Below are 19,287 nucleotides of genomic sequence, written 5' to 3'. Positions count from 1 at the left end.
GACAGCTGCTGTCAAAAGTTAAGTACATAGGTAAATGTGAGATTAGGATGCCGCCAGGGCAAGGTGCCAAATGGATAGGGTTGCAAGGGAGTAAGATGCCAGGGTGCCAGGCAAGTAGGATGCAAGGTGGTCACACAAGGGATGGAGAGTCTAGAATTAGTCAAAGCGGGAAATGATGGCTTCAGCAAGGGCTGGGCAATTTTGGGGGGGGGGGGTCGTGGGGAGAGGGAGAGGTGATGCTGGCACCAAGGAAGTGGCAGGATAGTGGTGGCTACTGCTTTTGGGTCCATTGTGGGGAAAGTGATATCAGGCCTGAGCAAGTGAGGGGAGGGGAGTTGAGACCAGAGTGGGAAGGGCAATGTTTGGTTTGGAGTGTGGGGAGGGCAAGTTACCAGGTCTGACAGGAGGCAGCAGCATTGAATCTCGAGCAGGGGCGGTAGGTTCAGTTGGGTCTGGTGATAGGGTATTTGGGGAATAGGGAGCGGTTTCGTAGGGGATGTGTAAGGTGAGTTGGGGTGTCAATTTAACATTAAATACGTAGTCTAAATTCTAAGTAATGGCCTAAATGTTCCCAAGTATGTATTTACTGAACTTCAGCAGAACCTTCTGAATTCTCTGCTGTAAGTGGATACTTTTGGCGATTTTTTAGCAGGGAGGAATTACCCAGTAGAACCTTCACTTTCCTCAGCAATTCCTTTGAAATCTACTACAATGAGGAATCCAATCTCAACTCAGATCTGTGCTTCAGAAACCACTGTCTGACCAGTGGAAAATCTATTCCAATATTTTCGAAGCCTTAATGTCAAAAAGCCAAATTCTATCAGATATATTAACTTTGTGAAAATGATACAAAGTATTTTCTAATTTTCAGTAAGTACAAACTATTTCATTAAAGATTTCTGACAAGTAAAAGCCACCCACAATTGTTAAAACTATCTCAGAGCGCATGAGGAAAACAGAACAAATTTGTTGTTAAAAGGGAAAAAGTGGGTGTAACAACATTTAAAATCTTATGAGAGAAGTGATTTGAATTGGGTGAAGTGGAGGCAGTCCATGCACAGTAGGTCGAATGTCTCCCTTCTCTGTTGACGTTTGCTGTGATTTTATGATTGTGTAATTTCATATAGAATGTTAGGAAAACTAACATATAGAAAATGCTGGGAATAATTGAAGATGGATGAGCCTGTCAATGAATGGAGGCAAGCAGATCAAGGTTTATCAGTGCTATACACTCAGATCAGAAACACTACAATACAGAAACTCCCCAGGTACTCAACAGAGCTGTGCATGTGTCAAAACATGACTGACAGAGCAGTTTTCTCCTGCAGAATAATATTCATTTCTTAACAAACTGCCAATAATGCAAAACAGTTACCATTTGGGCAGATGAATATCTGCAAACTCTACAAACTCAAGAAGAACACCCCATTTCTCTGACTCAAGTCTCAAGTGCAGCCTTATCTCTATGCGCCATCATTGTCAAACATACTTTCAGCAGCTTAGGTCTCACTCCCTGTAATTTGCTTCCTGAAACTCAGGGTCAATCTTCCCCTTTCTTGTCCACTCCTTTCACTGAGACTTTGATTATTCCATCTAACCTCACCATCTTTTAATCTAGCATTGCCATGAAGAATCTTCAATTATTTCTTCAACAATAACATGTTGCATTAACGTGATATCAATATAAACTTTCCATATAACAGTTTTAATCATTCAAATTTTTGTTTTTCTCTAACTTACCTACATTTTAGACTTTAGCCTCATTCAAAGTGTGAATACAATGACCTACCACTATAGGTTTCCTCTTCACTATTATTAAATCTATCCAGATTCATTTTTTTAGTACAATATGGTACTGATTGGCACAATGCTCTGAATATTCCACATTCTCCTGTGAAAGGCATTGGGACACCCAGATTAAGTTCTCAGAACAGTCCGATATCAATCATATGCCTTGCAAATAGACAGTGCCACAAAAGATAGTTAACTTTGAATCAACAGACAATGCATCAGTATCAACTGAGTAGGAGTATTTTTTAATTTCACATGGTTATCACCTTAAAACTAAGTCCAAAATTGAAGAGCATTTTAAGTAGAATGAATATCTCTGTGCTGTACATAGTCCTCTCATCAACTTGTTCATTTTTGGATTGGGCTTCACTGGCACAGCTGACATTTATTGCCAGTTTCAAGTTGCCCTAAGACGGTGGTGATGGGCTCTCAATTCAGAATTAATGAGGAACTTGAAACAACCTGAATTCAGGGACGGTTAAGATGCAACCACATAGGTGTAGGACTGGGATCACCTAAAGGTTAGACTCACATGGTAGGTTTACCTCCCCAAAGGACACCAGTTCTGAACCAGTCGGTGTTTGCACAACCATCTAACAGTGTTACGTTCACTTTTACTGATGTCATCTTTATGTTTCCAGATCTCATTTAAAAACTGAATTCAAATGACTAAGTGCAACAGTGGTATTTGAGCACACGATTTAGATCAAGACCCTGGATTATAAACAACAGCAGCCAATTGCCCATATAATTTTGCCTATAAATATCTAATTAGCTACATGGTTTGTTACTGGTGGGTTTTTAAAAAAAAAGCCACAACAGGGCAACAGTGTCCCTACCGCTGAGCTAGGGAGCCAGTTTCAAGTCTCACCTGCTCCAGCGGTGTGGATTAACCGATCTGAACGAGTTGATTAGGCAAGTATCTACACACCACAACGCTTTGAAACAATCCCAGAAAAATAAAATAGTCAATATTTAGAGGACATGATTTTCAGTTGAAAAATTTTCTCTCTGAAACAAATCTTTCAAATGTCATGTGAATTAATTTTGATTCTAATCACTCTATGACCAAGTCCACTGAAGCTCTGTCTACAATACCAAAAAAGTGGTTTTATCTCCATTTATTTAAATAATGTGTATTTAATATTACATCAATCTCACATCCCACCTATGTGAAATTAGATTCCTTTCATTTTTTTTAATGAGTTGTACTTTTAATATAATTCCAATGTAAAATTGTTTGATTGATACAGAATGAAATAATCATGTCTTAATTAATCTTTAGGTCTTTAAGGAGACTTTGATAAGCCTGCTCTTCTGAATATTTCAAACACGTATCATGGCCTGGTTAAAGCAATTGATGGACTGCAGCAGTTCAAGAAGACAGCTCACCATCAACCTCTCAAGGGCATATAAAGATAGACAGTAAATGTTGGCCTTGCCTATCTAAGAATAATAAAACAAGTGAGAGAGCTGGATTAAACCCATGGACCTCATTCAATAACACTGAACCTGGCTATGTTTAAACTTACCCCATTATACAGTGCCCTGCCTTTTAGAATTAAAAGCCTTGTTTTGTTCATTAACATTGTTGACTTGGTCAGCTTTTCCTTAAGTATTCAAGGGATGTAGCAGAGATGGGAGAGAGATGGGGTGATTGGTGGTTGTCACTTGTAAGACCCAAATTCATTGCCCATCCCTAATTGTTCTTGAGGAGACAACAATGAGCTGTTTTCTTGAACAATTGTAATCCTGCTGTTGATTTTTACATGCCGTCTGAAAATAGCCTTAGCAAATCATTCTGTTGTGTCAAGCCACTACAAAAACAATATCAACTTGCCCATCAATTATTCCTTCCTTTGAAACAAAAACCTGGAATGTTGTTTTTTTTCTGTATTCATAACAGAGACTAGGAAAAGAATACATAGAAAGTACTTCATAGTAAAATGATGCTTGTCTTTTAGAAAAGTAGGTACATTGAGTTTTATTTAAAAAATTGCAATGCTAATATATCCTGCAATTATATTGCTGGTTCAGCAGCGATGAAATTGGTCAGCAGTTTGGATGATGACAAGTTTTCAATATAAGTGTAACAATTATAATGAGGTCAGGTTGATCTCTTAGAATATGAGTTCCCTGATTGGGGCTGTTAACCTGGTCCAATCAGGGAGCCCTGGCTGACAGATATAAACAGGAGTGTCAGAGATTTCGTTCATAATGAGAGCTGACTCTGAGGAGGCTGGATGAGTGTCAAGGACTTTCCATGTACAAATAAAGGGTGACTTGGTGACAGGATACTGGCCTCTCTGGAGTTATTTTAGTGGTAACGAGAGAAAGGCAAGCAATTGCATAGCTTCCCTTAGGACATATCTTGAACAGAGGGACTCTGGGTCAACCCACAGTAAAAAGCCAAAACAAAACCAAGCCTGGGCCAAATGGTTAAAATTTTCTTTAAGACCCAGGCTGGCAAGCCATTGTATGCGGATTTGAGACAGCAAAAGATTCCCAGGAGAATTGAAATGAGTCGGGGAATTCATAGGCCGGTATCCAGGACAGCGCACACCCTGGTAAGTCCAGCTACATCTGGTTTGGAACAGATAATTTGCCTGGTAACATCCAAATCAGAACCAATCAAAATAAAAATCTAGTCACTTGGTTGTAATGGTGGTCGATATTGGCACAACTGTTTCAGTGGTCACAGAACCAGTACTTAACAAAATTCACTCTGGGCTCCAACCCTTAAGTTTGCACAAGATCTCGAGTAGACCGAGAACCTATACTGGGGAAACTTTACAGATTAAGGGTACAACTTCAGTTCCAGTCTCTTCTGACAAGCAGCAAGTTCAGTTAACACTGATTGTAGTAACAGGCTCGGACCCAAGCTTGATGGGGCAAAATTGGATGTGAAAGACTCAGCTAGAGTCATTCAATATCTTCCAATCAGAAAATGGCTGCCTGAGTGAAGTCCCAATTAAATACTCAAAGGTTTTTCAGAAAGGTCAAGAAACTATCAAGGGACCCAATGCCACACAACATGTTGACCAGGAAGAATTTCCACAATTCTGCAAGGCCCACACTGTGCCATTTGTCCTCATGAGCAAAAGTACTGGCTGAAATCAGAGGGCTGGGAAAAGAAGGAATCGTCAAATCATTCCATGGACGACACCATTCATTCCAATTGTGAAGCCCAATGGGCCGTTTTGCCTTTGGGGGGCTTTTCAGCAAACGATAAATTACTTTTTGCAGTAGGATAAATACCCAATCCCTCGCATAGAGGACTTATATGCAAAGCTGGCAGTTGGACTGTCCTTCATGAAGGTGAACACGAGCCAAGTGTACTTGTAATTGTGGTTAGATGAGGATTCCCCGGAGTATGCTATAACTAATACCCATAAGGCTTGTACCTACATAGGTGACTGTCATTTGGGATATCATCAGCCTGTGCAATATTTCAGCAGACAATGGAGAACATTTTACAAGGTCTACCCCTGACCACTGTTTATCTAGATAACACACTAATAACAGGTCTTTCCTTGGGCTGGTGAACTATTATGGAAAGTTAATGCATAGTCTGACCTCCCTCTTGCCACCTTTGCAATGGCTGTTAAAAAGAGGTCAGCCTTGGAAATGGTCACATAGCCAAGCCGTAGCTTTCAGGGAACTGAAGGACAGCCACCATCCTCTAAGGCATTGGCACACTATGATCCCAAGTGAGATCTGGTATTGACACGCGATGCCTTCCCAGAGGGCATCAGGGTAGTACTAGCTCATAAGTGGCCCAATGGAGAGGAATGCCTGATAGCGTATACATCCAGGACTTTGGCTAATGCAGAACATAAATATGCTCAGATAGAGAAGGAAGGCCTGGTGGCTATATTTAGACTCAGGTGGCTCCACCAAATCCTTTATTGACATAAATTTATAATAATAACGGTCAACAAACCCCTGCTAGGTCTACTTAAAGAGGACAAGCAATGCTGCCCACAGCTTCAGGCCGTATTCAGTGGTGGGGTCTAATACAAAGTATGTACAATTAGAAGCTGGAACACTATAAGAGAGGCCAAGTAGTAAAGGCAGATGTATTGAGCTGCCTCTCACTGGCAGATGCACCACCAGTAGAACTGCCACTGGAAGAGCCTGTAATAGTTTAAAATTTTCTGGATACGCTTTCAGTCACAGCTGACAATATCACACTTTGTCTCTGCCTCAATGCCTTTGCCACCTGAAGAAGAGAATGAATTCCTTCCAAGATGCTCTGGGTGCATGACGTGAGCTACTGTGCATTACATACTGCCCGTATCAGTGGCACAGCTTGAGTAACCGGACCCAGTGCTAAAATGCTCCAGGTGGAGCTGCAAAAGAAAACCAGCCAATGTCCTGGGACTCAGAGGAGGAGGGATGTAGTGATTGTAACAAGGCCAGCCAGCTGGACCTCATAGAATATAAGTTCCCTCATTGGAGCTGTTAATCTAGTCCAATCGGAGGAGCTCTGTCTCACAGATAAAGAAGTGTTAGAGGTTCTGCTCACTCTGAGAGCTGGCTCTGAGGAATCTGAATGAGCGTCAAGGACTCTCTGCATGTAAATAAAGAGTGATTTAGTGGCAGGACACTGGCCTCTGTGGGGTTAATTCAATAAATACTTGGGAAAATTTACTATGTTAAAGAGGACACATACGTACAAGCCATTGTTGTGCATTACCTGCTGATAAATACCCAGGAGAGACCAACATCACCTTCATTTCAGAGCAGAAAGCTGCCATGATTGGTGTCACATGATTTAAGTGCCAGCTCATTAAATTCTGATGGTGTGAGCAGATTTTGGACAGCTACACCCACAAATGATGTCATTTGACCCAGTAACAGATTTGCTGTCGTTATTCCATTTGCCAGCATTGCATTTTGAATCAGATAATTGTGAACTGGGTACTTCCCTCTGAATCACTGTGGTTGTATAAAGGCCAATATTTATTGCTTTGAAAATTAAAAAATAAAAAAAATCACATAGATCTAAAATAAAATTTAATGAGGTAGAAATTTTCCTTGGATGGTCGCCACAATGGGTGGTGATATATGGGCTGCCCATTATACAGCCTGTTTGGTGATCATACAGATGATTTCAATAGAACTCAGTATCAAATAGAATTTAAAACAGACAGTCAATGCAATAAGGCTTGATTCATATTCCCACATAAGGCAAATTTCTATTCAAAATATCTACGAGTGTGTGGTAGAGACAGAGAGAGAGAAAGGAAAAGAAGAACCATACTTTAGCTGTGCTATTTGGAATATTTTTAATGGTATGGTACTGGCCACCTATAATTTTGATGACATGATAAATATTTGTGTATTAACTGTTCTCATCAAAGATTATTTAAATTTTGTGTTCTGACCTCGGTATTAGTAAGTGAATTCACACAAGAGTAAGTGTACAATCGTATGAGTTCCAAAGGGAGCCAATACCGTCAGAAAAGGGAAGAACATCATTGAAATAGTGCTGTTTTCAAACTCTTATCATGGTTTTTCTTGTTGCAGAGTTTCATTAAAAACAAATAAAAACTAGGCCTGTGTGAATTCACCAAACTGCTTGGAAAATATTGAGGCCTATCGATGACTATTTTCTAACATTGTGAATGTTGTGAAGTGTTAATGAAAGCAAATTACTGACCATATCGAGGATATGAGAGTATTCAAGACACTTACTAATTCTAATTGCCAAACACTTGCAATTGGTACCACATTTCATGAACTGTTAACATTGGACACATTACATGATTGCATGAAAAGTGTATATACTCAAGTGAATTGTAATTTTGCCAGTGTTATTCATAAAGCTAGTCATTGGCCTCCCAGATATGATGCTGAACGTTCAAAAAACCTATGTACAGCCTGATCCAAAAATGTAAAACATCAACTGGAGACTTGTCAATAAACATCAAAGAGATAACAAAACAACTCAGAAAAAAAAACAGATCATTTTGGTGTGATGATAGTTAATGAAGTGCTTTCCAAAAAATACACAAACAGATCATGATGAAGATAGCTTCAGCTTTCCAGCCTGGGTTTCCACAGCCAGTGCATTTGAGGAGCTGTTTCCTGGGATCTCCCTTTACACAATGGTTCTACAAGGTGTACCAACCATCAAGTGTAGTGCTGGGAAAGAAAAAAAAAATCGCGATATAGAGAGTTTGGAAATAGCTCGACAAATATTTGGGGAAATGCCTTTAAAATAATATTTTCTGAGGGCTTATTTAGAGATTCATGAATAATCATCCTTTGTGGCACCATGAAAATAAAGTATTCATGAAGATTGAAGAAGATGATTCTATGAACTTCAATTTAATTGGTGCAAATTAAAATGATCCATCTTTTGTCTGTGTCCATCTAATTCCAATCATTATTACATAGTTAGCAGGCGCTACCCAGATTGTAATTTTCTCCTGCTGGTAAAACCTGTTGTCAATTATTTGCCACAGTTTCAAAGCCTTTTTCCTAAATGTTTAAACAGTGTCTTCAAAATAAATGCAATATGCATTATCACAACAAAAACATTATTTATTTATTTATTCTATTTTTAAATATGCATGAAAAGTTGAGATGAGGGAATTGTACTCTAATACATCTTCATTGGAAACATCTCAAATTAATGCCATTGCATCAAGTCCTGTAACATCCTATAATACGTATAATAATCATAAAACAAGATCTTGGTGCTTAATTGATCTCTCTGTTAAATTGTGCCATTATGCAATAGATTGGTCCACAAATACATTTTAATGACTTTATAATGGAGATTAAATTGTTATTACATAAAAGGTGCCAGTTGTAAATCTATAATACAGTTTTGGGATACATAAGCTCTTTATCATTTTATCAGTTGAGGTTTTGAAGGCTTGTGGGGACCATAAATAACTTTAGTTTAAGGAAACATTTCTTTGCTCCACCATCCATAAAGCCGTCAACACGCTTTAAGATCTATAAAAGGCTGGTAAGTGCTCTTCAATGTTACAAGTCCATTTTCAAACCTGAACTGTGTACCTTTTCCACAAAGCCATGTGTCATGATGTGAGGGACTATGAGCACAGATGTGACATCATTATTGCTGAGTAGAGTGGGTGAGAAGGTCCAACAAGTGACTTCTGGAGGCCAATGTGCAACAAAGGGGCAAACATGTCTTCATTAAAACTAGAGCTACATTGCAAACGTGATCTATTGCCAAAAATATGACCACTTTGAAAACAGGCAGTCCAGCTGCTATCATGTTACACAGACAATCTGTCTTGTGGAATATTCTTTACAAGAGGTAAAGTTGCCATAGTTCTACCAGACCATATGGCTGCTCCCTCATTAGAGAGAGATGAATGGTGGTGGCTTAAAATTGACCATGCAATTTTGGGAGAGGTTGAGAAAGAGAGTCCTTCGTGGTAACCTCAGCAGGTGCAGGAATTGAACCCATGCTGTGGGCATTAGTCTGTTTTGCAAACCAGCTATCCAACCAAGTGAGCTAACTAACACACTTCTTTACAGAGAGGAAAAAAGCTCTTATGTGTAAAATAGTGACTGCAACATTAACACACAGAAACTAACTTTAGGATGTTGCTGAAAGGGATGTAAATGAAAGCTTTACAAATCAAAGATACAGCCAACTCAGCTTCATTCCTGGAGAAAAATGCTTGTTTCAAAACTCAGGATGCTGGCTCTTGTAAAATTTTGACCTAAAATAACTGATAAAATATGGATTTAGTGCAGCATAAAATACAAATAATGAAAAAGAGAAACTGCCTTGCTGGTTGTGGTCCATTATAATCAATGGAGCTGTTACCTGAAGCAACTAAATAATTTGGTAAAACATTTTTCTGTTTTCAGTCCTTTACATGATAAAATATTGTATCCATAAGAACTATAGTGTTTTACTACATTCTATTTACAAATAAAACAACAGAAATGTACAGTGCTTTAAAAACAATTGAAAAACAGCCTGTGCTTTTAAAGGTTAGGAGGTCATTCAATATTTTACCATCCAGACATGGTACGTTGCTGTTAGCTTCTTTATCCAATGTTTATTCCCATAAACTATAGTCAACAATGCACTTTAATGGGCAGCACTATCGAGAACAAAGATGCTATATTATCAAAAGGGACTTTTCAATATTTATGCCAAAGGAAGGATAGAAAATTGATTGTAGTAAGCATGAAGTAAACTTATAGATTGTTTTGCTTTTTAATAGTCATTTTACCTTCAAAATATCTCCAGTTTCTGACTCAGTTTCAGTTAAATCTTTTTGTAAAATCTGAACTAAAATCTCAAAATCAAGAGGAGAATAGAAAAGTAGGTACAAAGTAGGGATTGGACATGCATGATGTAAACGGAGTCAAAGTTCAGTTTTTTAAATATTAATTGTTCACAGGATGGCTGTGTCACTGGCACATCCAGCATTTATTGGTCATTCCTAATTACCTAGAGGATAATGAAGCATCAACCACATTTTTGTGGATTTGGAGTCACATGTAGGCCTGCAGAACCCCTTCCCTAAAGCACATTAATGAACCAGATATTTCTTAGGGCAATGGCTACAATTTGAATAGCTTTCTGTTACAGATTTTATTTTCAGCAAATTTGAATTTTCCCCATCCATTATGGTGGGATTTGAACTATATCCCCAGACGGCTAGAGCTTGGGTGTCTGCAGTACTAGCCCAGTGACATTTTTCCCACTACCTCAGTGCATCCCTGATTTAATGTGTTCAACAGGTGACCTCTTAATGCTTGGAAGCATCAGTAATGCTGCACTGAACGAAAAAGCATATTAAGTATTGAGCTGAAGGATTCAAAAAGGAGTGAGGTAACGTTCCTGACCCAACAACCAGGAGACTGATCTAAGTGACTGCAGAAAAAGAGGAGGAACTGCTCAGATTAGAAAGCCTGATGTAAGCCCACCTGAACAGAATTTTGTCACCTGTTTAAAATAAAATGTATGTATGTGTGTGTGTGTGTGTGTATGTGTGTGTGTGTGCATGTGGAGAAATGTTGTCTTAACGCAGGATCTTATTTTCAATGAGGTAAACTAATGTATAAGATGATGACAAAAATATTTGCAAAGCATTCTTCTAGGCTAGGAGCTGAACTCCTAAATACTCATTCCTTTCAATGCTCAATCAGCTGGTGAGAAATAACAATATGTTTCAAATAAAGAGACATTATCAAGACGCATCTTAAAGGTTTTGCACTGTCAGCATCTGCAATCATGAAAAGATGCAGAGTTTTTCCTTATTTACTTTTAGGGCCCTCTGCTTAACTGTTTTGTTGACAAGTACATCAACTGTTTGGAATCGTTATCTTGGCGACATTGTTTTTCAGAAGTAAACATTTTACTTTTGAGATAATTTTTTTATTGTTATACCTAATAACAAGGACAACCCTTCCAGTTAATTCCCTCCCTTTCATAAGCAACTTTTTTTTCTGTAGTCATCTGAGACACACAGAACAGAGAACACACAAGTATCGAGTTTAGGCAAGAAAGTCAGATTTTGAAGGCAATTTTGATTGAAGATCTTTCAACAGGAATACCATTTCTGGTACATTAGTTATGAATGTTACATACTTGCACTATAATTAAGCACAAATATATAGATGAAACTTTATGCACAGAAAGTAAGAAAGTAACTTTAAAACCATTCACTTCAAAATAAATTAAAATACCACCAATTGAAAACAAGTTTCCTCAAACTATTATCGCTGGTGACGATTTAATAATTCCACTAAATAAATAAATTGATGGAACATTTCTAATTAACGTTCAAAAGTGATCCTGTAAACATGCACCAAGAGTGCTCAGGTCATTATGTTATCAAGCACTTCTCAAACCTGTTGCACATAGCAGTACATCAAGAAATAAACCTAAAAAAGCTTGTTCAACAAAAAATAGTTGGCACATGGCAAACTGTTAAGTGAAACCAGGAAGAGATTTCTTCCAAATCTAATTTAGTTTTGTTTAGTTAGTTCATCCATTTTGCTTGGCGCAGAATTTCCGAAGTCTAAATAATAAACCACAGCAAATTTTTTATTACAGCATCAACGCTTGCCTTCAAAAACATCGGATACAACAGGTATTGTTATCAGGAACAATTGATTATCAACATATTTCCAGTTAGAAGGAATATCATGAATAATGTGTCTCAATTGCAGTTGCTTTAAGTTGAATAAAGTCCACATCTTGATCATATCTCCAAACCCGACACTAACCCATAGACCCAGTAGACGTACTGTCCTCAACAAATGTACTTTGAAAAAACATTGCCCTCTGTAAGTGCACCATCATTAAACCAGACTGGAACAGAAAAGAATTATTACACACAATTTAACTCCCAATAATTAATCAAAATTCTTTTAAACAAAGAATGGTTTGAAGAGGAAAGGCCAGCTTTAGATTAAAATGAGAACTTAACAAGGAGATATGAGATGCAGGCTTCAAGGATTCAACCTCTATTAACATCGGAGGATTAACATAATCATTATCAGATGTGAAATCCGAATTACCTTCAAAGAATCTACGAAGATGTAAATTTATCATCCTTACTCCACCCAAATCTTTTTTTGCACAAAATATCTTTCTATCACATTTTCCTTACCTCGACACGGAACAGATAGAAGCACATTCAATTTTTTCACAAGTAGAACATAACTAAAATGCAGCATGTCTTTTCAATGCATTTATTTTTCATAAGCCACTATCTCCACAGCAGTGACAGTAATTTTTTAGATCTCTTTTCATATCAATGCATCTGCAGGACATCAAGGACAGTAGAAGAAAAGAGAGAACAAAGAACTTGTACTTATTTTCACACCCTCACCAATAGATTATTTTGGAAGCACATTGTTGTTATTAGGCAAATGTAGCAAACAATTTGAACATAGAAAAATCTCACAAATAGATCCAATAAAAGAATAACAACTGAGGCTGATTCTGTTGGTGATATCTGAGGGACAGATGTCAGCCCTGATATTGACAGAATACTGAGAGGATGCTTTTCTTCAAATAATGTGAAGGAGTTCTTCACATGCATTTAAGGGACAGACAGGCCTACAGTTCAAGAACTCATCTGAAAGATGGCACATTCAACAAGGCAGTACTCTTCCAGCAATGCAACTATTTATAAGCTTTGATTGTATAATCAATTTCATAATGGGGCTCAAACCCACAACCTGCTATCTTACAGGTAGAATTTTGATCAGTAGGTGAATCAAGGGTGACAGGTAAGGGACAGGAAAGTGGACATGAAGAATATTTAGTCAGCCATAATTCTATTGAATGGCAGAGTAGGCTCAAGGGGCCAAATGGCCTACTCCCATTTCTATTTCTTATGGTCATCTGTGTCTGCTGTCTTGACAATGTGTTTTACTGCTTGACCATGTCAATACTCAGCCAATGTAAAGAATTCAGCTCTACATTTAAAGGAAACAAAGAATGCAGAAAGATTGCCTTTCTACTCATCTAATTATTTTGACCTTTCTTCAGAACATTCACACATCAACATCCTTTTTTACAATTCACCACATATTCTGACGTACATTTTAGAACAATCAATCCAACCATTTTGGTTATTCTTGCCTGAGGAATCATTCTTCTAGTTGTCAGTGTATTCCATCAGTTAACAGCTCTAATTAATCGTTTTTAAATTTACGAGTAGACCATGTCCTCCTAGAACATTTTACTGATGAAACCAATTGAGCCTTTCTATAATGTTCAATGATGTAAGACAATGACTCATTAAGTCTTTTGAGATTTTAAATTCATTCTAATGTTTCTATTGCCTTCTGTAAGAATGTGACTGAAGCAATGTATAATACTTCAGCTGTATTGCCATTTGCAATGTGTTAGATTATTTTGGGATCATTGTGAATGTAGTTAAACATCCTAACTGCTTCTGAAATGTCATGTTTTCCTTACAATGGTGTTTTCTCTCATTGGTGAGTAATTGACAGAATTCCTGACTTTACTTATCCTGTTCCCAAGGTGTCACTCTCACATCTACCTGGGGCCCCTATTTTCCTTTATACAATTAAGGAAACCCACCTTTTGGGCATCTAGATTCACCGTGCTGTGTCTCATCTACAATACCATTCCACCACTACCTCGGTCTTCACCATCCTCACTACTTTCCAGGGGGACAACACATGCCCATTCAGCTGCGCCAGTGTTTTTAGCCCCAGGACATATTTCAACTATGGGGCGCCCAATCTGCTGATAGCAGGAGACCAGCACAATTTTAATACTTGAACTTTATTCCCCTCTATGCAGCAGACTCCAGACACTGAGTGGCCAACCTGCTGCAGGCATAAAAATGGTGCAATGTTGTAGAGGCCATTGTTGTTTTTATGTAGCATGCTAGACCAGTCTTGTTGTTCCTGGTCAGAAACGAATACCCAATATGGAAGATATTCTTCTACTGTTTCACCAGGTTTTACTGTAAATGTATTTACAGCAGTATTCCCTGAGTAGGCAGGTAAAATGCCTTTGAGGTCCTATCCATATTGATTAATGAGGTGGCTATCTGATTTAGATGGACCCCTTGGAGCAAGACCCCAGGGAATGTTCAGTAGAACTACGAAAGGACAGCGAGTACCCTATTTCTCTTCTGCAATTTAATTCCAGAGGTTCCCATTTCAGCAGACAGAGTTAAAATCTAACCTCTTCTCTGCTTAAGGAATAGCAATTTACATTCCTGTGGATTCTCAATTCAACTGCCTCTCCTAACTCCCACTTGGACTTTTCCATTTTCCCCACTGCTCTAACTGAAGCTCAACACAAGAAACCATAATGACACCTTAGTCTTGGGCACCCTGTGGCCTTCTGGCTTAAAATCTGTATTTGAATATTTGGCTAGATTCCCATTTTTGCTCCAGTACCTAGTAATGGTAGGAGATGGAGATGGCTGTTGGCTTCTGGAGAATGGCGACACAGTGACTGGTATACAGTTTTAATCAGAGCGCACAGGGTAAGGAGCTCTATATCTTCGATATTAGCCTGTTGCTATCTTCCTTGCAGACTGACAGGCCTGCCGAATATATCTAACATTTTGATTTTCAATTCAGACCTGCAGTAACAGGAATCAGCCTTTTGCTTTCCAAATTCACACAACCTTAATCTTTTTCGGGGCTTTACATTGCCTCAACTTTTTATGGATGAAATCTTATAGCAGTCCGAGTGATGTTGGCTATGGCAAGATGTCTGGCAGAATCAGCCAACCAGTCCAGTAAGGCCCACCTTGACATCAGAAACAACTCATGTTATCTATTATGCTTTTCATAAGCAGTGCAGCCTGATTTTTACCAGTGTGTTGCCAATTGTTAAAAACTTTCTTAGATTCTCAACTTGCTTCATTAAGATCCAGTCTCTCAACTTATCAAACTAAGCACAACGTTGAGAAACTACACCCAGAATATTCAGACCCTTCAGAAGCGTTTCTCCCTGCGAGTCCTGAAACAGAATGCAGCCTAATGGTATCAATGTGGACTTCACCAGTTTCAAAATCTCCCCTTCCCCTACTGCATCCCTAAACCAGCCCCGTTCGTCCCCTCCCCCCACTGCACCACACAACCAGCCCAGCTCTTCCCCCCCACCCACTGCATCCCAAAACCAGTCCAACCTGTCTCTGCCTCCCTAACCGGTTCTTCCTCTCACTCATCCCTTCCTCCCACCCCAAGCCGCACCCCCATCTACCTACTAACCTGATCCCACCTCCTTGACCTGTCCGTCTTCCCTGGACTGACCTATCCCCTCCCTACCTCCCCACCTACACTCTCTCCACCTATCTTCTTTACTCTCCATCTTCGGTCCGCCTCCCCCTCTCTCCCTATTTATTCCAGAACCCTCTCCCCATCCCCCTCTCTGATGAAGGGTCTAGGCCCGAAACGTCAGCTTTTGTGCTCCTGGGATGCTGCTTGGCCTGCTGTTTTCATCCAGACTCACATTTTATTGTCTTGGAATTCTCCAGCATCTGCAGTTCCCATTATCTCTCAAGCACCTGCTGGATTCAGTTCATCACTTGCTCCAAACAGAAACCAGGCACCAATATCTCACGGCACTCGGTGACAACTTCCAGGAACGGTGCATGTTAGGATTAGGAAGAAATTGAAAATGAGTGATGCCAAAGGGTGGGTAATTAATGAGCCAAGTTTGGTAAGATACAGAGAGAGAACATACTAGGCCTTGCAGTGAAACATCTATCAAAATACTCAACATAGTTTGGACTTAGCCAAAAAAAATCACAAAATTCAGTCCTTTATGTTATTATAATAGCTTTGCAAGTAATTTGTAAAAATGACCTTTTAGTTTGCCTGCATTTCAATTGCCCTCCACCAAGTGCAGCAGACCCACCATCACAGTCATCATAGACCTGCATTTTTTCATGCTGTGCAGTGCAGCGAATTTAAAATCCTTATGCTCAACTTGAATGTCCCTAATGCCCTTGCCAATATCTATTCTAGTCTCCCAGACACGGACAGCTCACTTCTTCCTCATTCCCAAAATCCAAACCCGACTGCCCCAGTGCCGGGCTGTTCCTGCCCAACTGAGCTCATTTCCTCCTACCTTGACTCAATCCTCTCTCCACTTGTCCAGACTCTGTCTACCTACATCCGTGATTCCTCTGATGCCCTCTACTATGTTGATGATTTCCAGTTTCCTGGCCCTATCTGCCTCCTGTTCACAATGGATATCCAATTTCTCTAATCTTCCATTCCCCACCAGAATAGTCTGAAAGCTCTTGGCTTCTTCCTCGACCAAAGGCCTGAACAATCCCCATCCACCAGCACTCTCCTCCAAAGGACTTGATTTGCTCTCTCATTGAACAACTTCTCCTTTAATTCATCTCACTTCTGCCAGGTCAAAGGAGTTGGTACGGGCTCCTACATGAGTCCCAGTTATGGCTGCCTCTTTACTGAGTATGTGGAACGATCCTTGTTGCAGCCTTACACAACCCCTCTTTCTCGGTAAATTGACAACAGCTTTGGTGCCATTTTATGCTCCTGCCAGAACCTTGAAATTGTTCATTTTGTCTCCAATTTCCACCCTCTATAACTTTCATGTCATCCATTCCCACAGTTCCTTTCCTTTCCTTGACCTCTCTGTCTCCATTTTGGGGAATAACCTGTCCACTGCAATCCACTATAAAGCCACTGACACCCATGGCTACCTTCACTACAGCTCATCACACTCCCCATCCTGTGAGGACTCCTTCCCATTCTCGCAGTTCCTTCACCTACTTCGCATCTGTTCAGATGGTGCCACCTTCCAAAACAGTGCTGCTGACGTGATTTGCTTCTTCCATGACCGGGCTTTCCCACCCACTGTGGTTGACAGCGGCCTCAACCGCAACCAACCCGTCACCCATACTTCACCTCTTCCTCCTTTCCATCACTCACCACAGTGTGATCGGGTCCCCTTCGTCCTCACTTTTCATCCCACTAGCCTCCACATTCGAAGGATCATCCTCTGTCATTTCAGACAACTCCAGCAGAACGTCACCACCAAACACATCATCCCCTCTGTGATGAGATAATAGGAACTGCAGATGCTGGAGAATCCAAGATAATAAAATGTGAGGCTGGATGAACACAGCAGGCCAAGCAGCATCTCAGGAGCACAAAAGCTGACGTTTCGGGCCTAGACCCTTCATCAGAGAGGGGGATGGGGTGAGGGTTCTGGAATAAATAGGGAGAGAGGGGGAGGCGGACCGAAGATGGAGAGAAAAGAAGATAGGTGGAGAGAGTATAGGTGGGGAGGTAGGGAGGGGATAGGTCAGTCCAGGGAAGACGGACAGGTCAAGGAGGTGGGATCAGGTTAGTAGGTAGATGGGGGTGCGGCTTGGGGTGGGAGGAAGGGATGGGTGAGAGGAAGAACAGGTTAGGGAGGCAGAGACAGGTTGGACTGGTTTTGGGATGCAGTGGGTGGAGGGGAAGAGCTGGGCTGGTTGTATGGTGCAGTGGGGGGAGGGGACGAACGGGGCTGGTTTAGGGATGCAGTTGGGGAAGGGGAGCTTTTGAAACTGGTGAAGTCCACATTGATACCATTGGGCTGCAGGGTTCCCAGGCGGAATATGAGTTGCTGTTCCTGCAACCTTCGGGTGGCATCATTGTGGCACCGCAGGAGGCCCATGATGGACATGTCATCTAAAGAATGGGAGGGGGAGTGGAAGTGGTTTGCGACTGGGAGGTGCAGTTGTTTGTTGCGAACTGAGCGGAGGTGTTCTGCAAAGCGGTCTCCAAGCCTCCGCTTGGTTTCCCCAATGTAGAGGAAGCCACACCGGGTACAGTGGATGCAGTATATCACATTGGCAGATGTGCAGGTGAACCTCTGCTTAATGTGGAATGTCATCTTGGGGCCTGGGATAGGGGTGAGGGAGGTGGTGTGGGGGCAAGTGTATCCATCCCCTATTCCCAATTCCTCCGCCTCCGCCGCATCTGCTCCCACGTTAAGACATTCCACTCCCGCACATCCCAGATGTCCAAGTTCTTCAAGGACCGCAACTTTCCCCCCACAGTTATCGAGAACGCCCTTGATCGCGTCTCCCGCATTTCCCGCAACACATCCCTCACACCCCGCCCCCGCCACAACCGCCCAAAGAGGATCCCCCTCGCTCTCACACACCACCCCACCAACCTTCGGATACAATGCATCATCCTCCGACACTTCCGCCATCTACAATCCGACCCCACCACCCAAGACATTTTTCCATCCCCACCCCTGTCTGCTTTCCGGAGAGACCACTCTCTCCGTGACTCCCTTGTTCGCTCCACACTGCCCTCCAACCCCACCACACCCGGCACCTTCCCCTGCAACCGCAGGAAATGCTACACTTGCCCCCACACCTCCTCCCTCACCCCTATCCCAGGCCCCAAGATGACATTCTACATTAAGCAGAGGTTCACCTGCACATCTGCCAATGTGGTATACTGCATCCACTGTACCCGGTGTGGCTTCCTCTACATTGGGGAAACCAAGCGGAGGCTTGGAGACCGCTTTGCAGAACACCTCCGCTCAGTTCGCAAGAAACAACTGCACCTCCCAGTCGCAAACCACTTCCACTCCCCCTCCCATTCTTTAGACGACATGTCCATCATGGGCCTCCTGCAGGGCCACAACGATGCCACCCGAAGGTTGCAGGAACAGCAACTCATATTCTGCCTGGGAACCCTGCAGCCCAATGGTATCAATGTGGACTTCATCAGCTTCAAAATCTCCCCTTCCCCCACCGCATCCCTGAACCAGCCCCGTTCGTCCCCTCCCCCCACTGCACCACACAACCAGCCCAGCTCTTCCCCTCCACCCACTGCATCCCAAAACCAGTCCAACCTGTCTCTGCCTCCCTAACCTGTTCTTCCTCTCACCCATCCCTTCCTCCCACCCCAAGCCGCACCCCCAGCTACCTACTAACCTCATCCCACCTCCTTGACCTGTCCGTCTTCCCTGGACTGACCTATCCCCTCCCTACCTCCCCA

This window comes from Stegostoma tigrinum, chromosome 29 (genome assembly GCF_030684315.1).
Source record: "Stegostoma tigrinum isolate sSteTig4 chromosome 29, sSteTig4.hap1, whole genome shotgun sequence".
Lineage (NCBI taxonomy): Eukaryota > Metazoa > Chordata > Chondrichthyes > Orectolobiformes > Stegostomatidae > Stegostoma > Stegostoma tigrinum.
The sequence above is the reverse complement of the archived record's forward strand: the minus strand, read 5'-3'. Positions refer to the sequence as shown.